Source organism: Tarenaya hassleriana, unplaced genomic scaffold, assembly GCF_000463585.1.
Source record: "Tarenaya hassleriana unplaced genomic scaffold, ASM46358v1 Cleome378, whole genome shotgun sequence".
Classification (NCBI taxonomy): Eukaryota; Viridiplantae; Streptophyta; class Magnoliopsida; order Brassicales; family Cleomaceae; genus Tarenaya; species Tarenaya hassleriana.
In genome coordinates this window covers 4,653-10,389 of record NW_010966764.1, presented here as the reverse complement: position 1 = coordinate 10,389, position 5,737 = coordinate 4,653, and the positions used below count along the sequence as shown (strand labels likewise).

Sequence of the window (5,737 nt, the reverse complement as noted above, 5' to 3'; positions counted from 1 at the left end):
TGCTTTCCCCTTGCCCCGTGACTGGCTGCTCTGACCTGTCTGGCTGGTCTTTCCCGGAGGTCGGGCGTTGGAGAATCGCCTGATAGGGCTCCGATCTCGGATGCACTCCTCCTTCTCTTCCTTTTCTCCTCGCTCTGCCTTCACCAGCTGGCTGATGTAGCGACTGAGCGTGGGGTACTCGTGGAGTTCTATCTTCCTGCGAAGATATGGTCGTAGTCCGGCAATGAACTTCTGGATCTTTTTGCCTTCCGTAGGTACAAGATGTCCTGCATAAGTCAACAAACGGGTGAACTCTGCTTCGTATTCACGAACCGTCATGTTCCCTTGTTGCAGCTGCAAGAATTCCACAAAGCGGTGTTCTTGGTCCTGGTGGTTGTAGTATTTGTATTCGAATTCCCCCTTGAACTCCTCCCAGGTAAAGCGATGTCCCTCGGGCATTTCCTGCACCACCTTCTTCCACCAATGTCGAGCCTACCCTGCCAGGTGATGGCTCGCTATCATAGCTCGGTGGCGATGAGGGCATTGGACATATTCCAAGTCTCGAGTAATGGTAGTTAACCACTCTTCTGCAGCTTCCGGACTCAGTGAGCCTTCGAAACGCGGGGTATGCATAGCCCGCAATTCCCTGATGATAGGAAGATACTCTCCGGCCATTGGGTCCACAGGTGGCGGTGGGGGTAAGTCTTCCCCCCTTGGTTCTGGTCCCCCTGCCGGTGGTGGAGGCGGAATATGAGCCCGTAACGTTTGCATCATCGCCTCTTGGAACACACGCAGCTCGTTCCTTAGCTCATTCCTCATCTCTTCTTGGAACTCCCTGAACCCATCAGTACGGGGGTCATGGTTGGGTACGCTGTTGTCTCCCGTGATTGACTGAGTGCGTCGTGGTGCCATTTCACTGCATCACGTAGTTGTACTTAGCAAACGACAACGAGTAGAACGTCATTATGTACGGCATTTTGTAAAACATTTTTCTTTTAAAATAACTATCGAAAAACATTTTTCAGCGTGAAAACCTTAAGGGTATGAGTCATTCTTTCCCATGGATAGAACGTTGCTCTGATACCAAAAGTTGTGACACCCGAATCCCGTATCCCGTGTACAGGATATGCCACATGGACAATTACCGATAAAACATAAAACAACCAAAAGTACGGGAATTTAAAAATTATTTTTAAACACCACACGCAGCGGAAATAAACCATCACACGTTTCTTGCAAACCACTTGTCCAAACACACAATTAAACACACTGTTCCACACAAAACCTTGTTCCCCAAACCAAAACGTACGAAAACAGGATTAATTAACCGTACATAAATGATGTCTTCACAAGTTGTCGTCGTCCACAGTGCGCTACTCGTGCTCCTCGGGATCTAAAAAATTCAACAATGGAGGGCTAAGCAAAAGCTTAGTGAGCAGCCCGGGTTGAGCCCGGAGAGCCCATTCTCATGGAGAACGGTGCCAACTAATCTCTCAATGCAAGAATTCTTTTAATCTGTTTGATCCTTTCTCACTTATCTTTTTAACACATTAACATTATTTCACACATTTTTCCGATACCTGATAGTACTGACTCAAGTCGTCCACCGGCACTATCAGGTACCGTTCCTTTCGGTATCATCTAGTACTGACTCAATTCGTCTACCGGTACTAGACTTTACCCTGCTTCCCTATAATAGTACTGACTCCACTTCGTCAACCGGTACTATTATAAAGACGACCACTCAGATCCACCAGTACTGACTCCACGCCGTCAAGCGGTACTGGCTTCACTACACATTTCCTTAACGGTACTGACTCCACATCGTCGACCGGTACCGCTCCAGAAACGTCCACCCAACTATACCAGTACTGACTCCACATCGTTAACCGGTACTGGTATTCCATTTCGGTAATAGTACTGACTCCAAGTTCGTCAACCGGTACTATTACCGAAACCACATATCATCCAGTGCTGACTCCAAGTTCGTCAACCGGCACTGGTTCTAAATCCACACATCCCCGTACTAGCACTGACTCACGCCGTCAATCGGTACTAAGTACAGGGTTCCTTAATCATTCAATCACATGCATCATCATAATTATTTATCCGGTATTCCTATATCGCAATTTCGAGTACTTCTCTTAGATTTACCCTTCGTATTCATTTCGGTTTAATTCCTTTCTTCTATTTACTTTTACCTTTTTCACGTTTTGTTCACCCTTATTTTATCCTATTTCGTTTAAATACCATTTAACACCATATTACCGTTTTAATCCATTTGAGTCAATTCGTCCGATCTAGACAGGTACTTGGTACGTTTCATTTATATGCCTGGACCGATTGATCTGTTCACCGGATCGGTCAGTTCAGGGGGTGCGTTCTAAATCATTATTTCTTATGTCTAGTTTTTTTTATCGGCTTTTTATGTCAATTGCTACTCATTTATTACTAAACATCCTTAGGTCCTAAATCCTTGCAGAAATACTAATCTACACCATTAAACATGAGAATTGAATCTCACAAACTCAACTCAAAACCACTCACTATGTTTCGGCTCGGATATTGTGCTCAGTACTTGGTCCTGTGTGTCTCCAAACTCCACGTGCGTTGGTTACTCTCCCCCCTCTCTTTCTCCTCTACTCTCTTTCTGTCCAAAATCGACTGAATTGAAAGGTTGTTTGTTTGATTTCCTTAGCCTACTGTCACGGTTTCCACCATGGCACTAACCTAGTTCTAAGACTATGCAACGGAAAGATAAATTCATAATTTATTAATCCTAGAATAGGAAAACACTAAAACACGAAGAGAGATACTAACCTTAACCGGCGAGACTGGACCTGGCGACGTCCGTGCACCACTAGAAGACGCCACAAAAAGTAACGCCCTCTACGGTATCTACACCGCAGATAGATCCAGCAAGTGGATCTGGCCTGATAAGGCCTAAAAATTTGTCGCTAGTCCGGAGAGGTTCCCGAGAGCTTATGGTCGTATTAGACTTCTTATAAAGCTCTCTAGATCCCCTATAGGACTTAGGACTTGGTGTGTTGAAGTCTTGAGCCAAACTCCCCTTATATAGAGTTCCAAATCCTTGAAAATGGGTAGAATTTTCGATGTGGGATTTTTGCTCGGTTACTATTCATGGTCACTATTCACCGACACTATTCACGGTTACTATTCACAGACACTATTCACGGTTACTATTCACAGACACTATTCACGGTTACTATTCACCGACACTATTCACGGTCACTATTCACCGACACTATTCATCATTTTACAGATTTATGCAAATACGACCGAGTTTCCACATCGTTTTATTTTTCGCTTGAATGAAACTGATTCAATCAAATTTGACCAAAATTGTACGAGTTGCTTTTAGTCGATCGAATCAACTCTCCGCCACTTTAGATCATTTTGTGTCTTTTTTTTTTCTGGGCTGACCAGTCTGATCTATTTTGTGTCCTTTTTTCTGATGTTGTACCTTATATTTAAACTAATGTCCTGTCTATTTACTTATTTATCTTTGAAAATAATTAAATAATCAAATCAGATTTCGGGGTATTACAAATCCTCCCCCCTTAGAATGAATTCGTCCTCGAATTCTGAATTGCTTATCATCCATTCCAAAGCCTTCCTTAAATTCCATAAAGGTTTATTATAGTACAACCTCGCTTGTTCGGACGTTTACAGCATTTAAACAAACAGATGGGGATAAGTGTCACGCATTTCCGCCTCGGGTTCCCATGTCATGTCAGAAACCCCTTGAGATATCCATACCACTTTGACGAGCGGTATTTCCTTGGTTCGTAGCTTCTTGACTTTCCGGTCCACGATCTGTAGTGGTTCGTCCCGAAAACGCATAGCGCTGGTGAACTCTAATTCCTGCGGTTGTATCACGTGGGAAGGATCTGCCACGTACTTCCGTAGCATTGATACGTGGAATACGTCATGCACGTTTCCCAACTCTGATGGTAGTCCAAGACGATACGCTACAGGATGATTGAGAAAGGGAATGAAGCCTTCCTGGTTGTAATCACAGCAACCGAAGAAGCAGAAGCAAAGCTGGAAGATACTGTTGTGGTTCGGGAATTTCCCGATGTGTTTCCTGATGAACTACCTGGACTACCACCAGAACGGGAGGTAGACTTCTCCATTGAGGTTGTGCCAGGAACGGAGCCAATATCTAAGACTCCATATCGGATGGCTCCGACCGAGATGGCAGAACTGAAGAAACAGTTGAACGAACTAATGGAGACAGGGTTTATCCGACCGAGCGTATCACCGTGGGGAGCACCGGTGTTATTTGTGAAGAAGAAGGATGGTAGTATGCGACTCTGCATCGACTACCGCGGCTTGAACCAAGTGACCATCAAGAATCGGTACCCATTGCCGAGAATCGATGAACTGCTTGACCAGTTGCAGGGAGCGAAGTGGTTTTCTAAGATCGACCTACGTTCTGGGTATTATCAGATTCGTGTAAAGGCTGAGGATATCTAGAAGACTGCCTTTCGAACTAGGTACGGTCATTTCGAATTCGTGGTCATGCCATTTGGGTTGACGAATGCCCCGGCTGTCTTCATGCAGTTAATGCACCGAGTGTTTATGGATTATCTCGATGAGTTCGTCATAATCTTTATCGACGATCTCTTGATATATTCACCGGACCAACAGACGCATGAAGAACACTTGCGGAAGATTCTATGGAGATTGCGGGATAATCAGTTATACGCTAAATTCAGCAAGTGTGGGTTTTGGTTGCAAGAAATTGGATTCCTTGGTCACGTAGTTTCTGCGCAAGGGATCCAGGTTGATCCTGCAAAGATCGAGGCAGTAATGGATTGGAAGACGCCTACCAATGCAACCGAAATTCGAAGTTTCTTGGGGTTAGCAGGCTATTACCGTCGGTTCGTTGAGGGATTCGCTAAACTGGCAAAGCCCATGACGAAACTGACGGGAAAGAATGTGCGCTTCGAATGGACAGAGGATTGTGAGAGGAGTTTCATGGAACTCAAGAAGAGGTTGACCACTGCACCTATTCTGGCGTTACCTCGCCCAGGTATTCCGTATGATGATATACGGATGCGTCGAGACAAGAGTTGGGTTGTGTGCTGATGCAAGAGGGACATGTGATAGCATATGCATCCCGACAGTTGAAAAGACACGAAGAGAACTATCCGACTCATGATCTGGAGCTAGCCGCGATAATATATGCTCTGAAAATTTAGAGATCTTATCTTTACGGTGAGAAGGTTAAACTCAACACCGACCATAAAAGTTTAACCCACGTCATCTCACAGAAAGATTTGAACCTCCGACAAAGACGATGGCTAGAACTGATGGCCGATTATGACTTAGAAATTGCTTACCATCCAGGTAAAGCAAACGTTGTGGCAGATGCATTGAGCAGGAAGAAGATATTATCTGCTATCCGAGTATTGTCCTCATCACAGGAGAATATAGCTGAGTTGTCGGCTATACTGGGTCATTTGACTGTTGCAGAGGATGAACAGTTTCCAGATCTGAGAGCACGGGTAATTTCGGAACAGCGCAACGATCTTCAACTTTTGAAGTACATACAGGAGATTGAGCGATATCGCGAGAAAGGGTATGAGTTGGATGACGCACAGGCATTGAGATTGCATAACCGGCTCTGTGTACCGGATAACAGCGGGCTGAGACGGAAGATCTTGCAAGAAGCTCATCAGTCCAGATTAGCGATCCATCCAGGAGCTAGCAAGATGTATCGAGGTCTACG

General features: G+C 44.9%; 1 long non-coding RNA gene across 4 annotated transcripts in view; it reads right to left on the bottom strand.

Annotated features, from left to right (window-relative positions):
- LOC104822799 overlaps positions 1–3,288 on the bottom strand; it is a 16,826-nt gene extending 13,538 nt beyond the window's left edge. The window contains exons 1-3 of one of the 4 annotated variants that reach the window (XR_773255.1): positions 2,800–3,288; positions 2,527–2,721; positions 1,191–1,372 (exon numbers count right to left, since the gene is read on the bottom strand). This is a non-coding gene — a long non-coding RNA (uncharacterized LOC104822799). Of the gene's footprint in view, positions 1–1,190; positions 1,373–2,526 lie in introns of those variants that run through there. The other 3 variants (XR_773254.1, XR_002024549.1, XR_773253.1) reach the window with 3 other exon arrangements.
- Between the last annotated feature and the right edge of the window lie 2,449 nt (positions 3,289–5,737).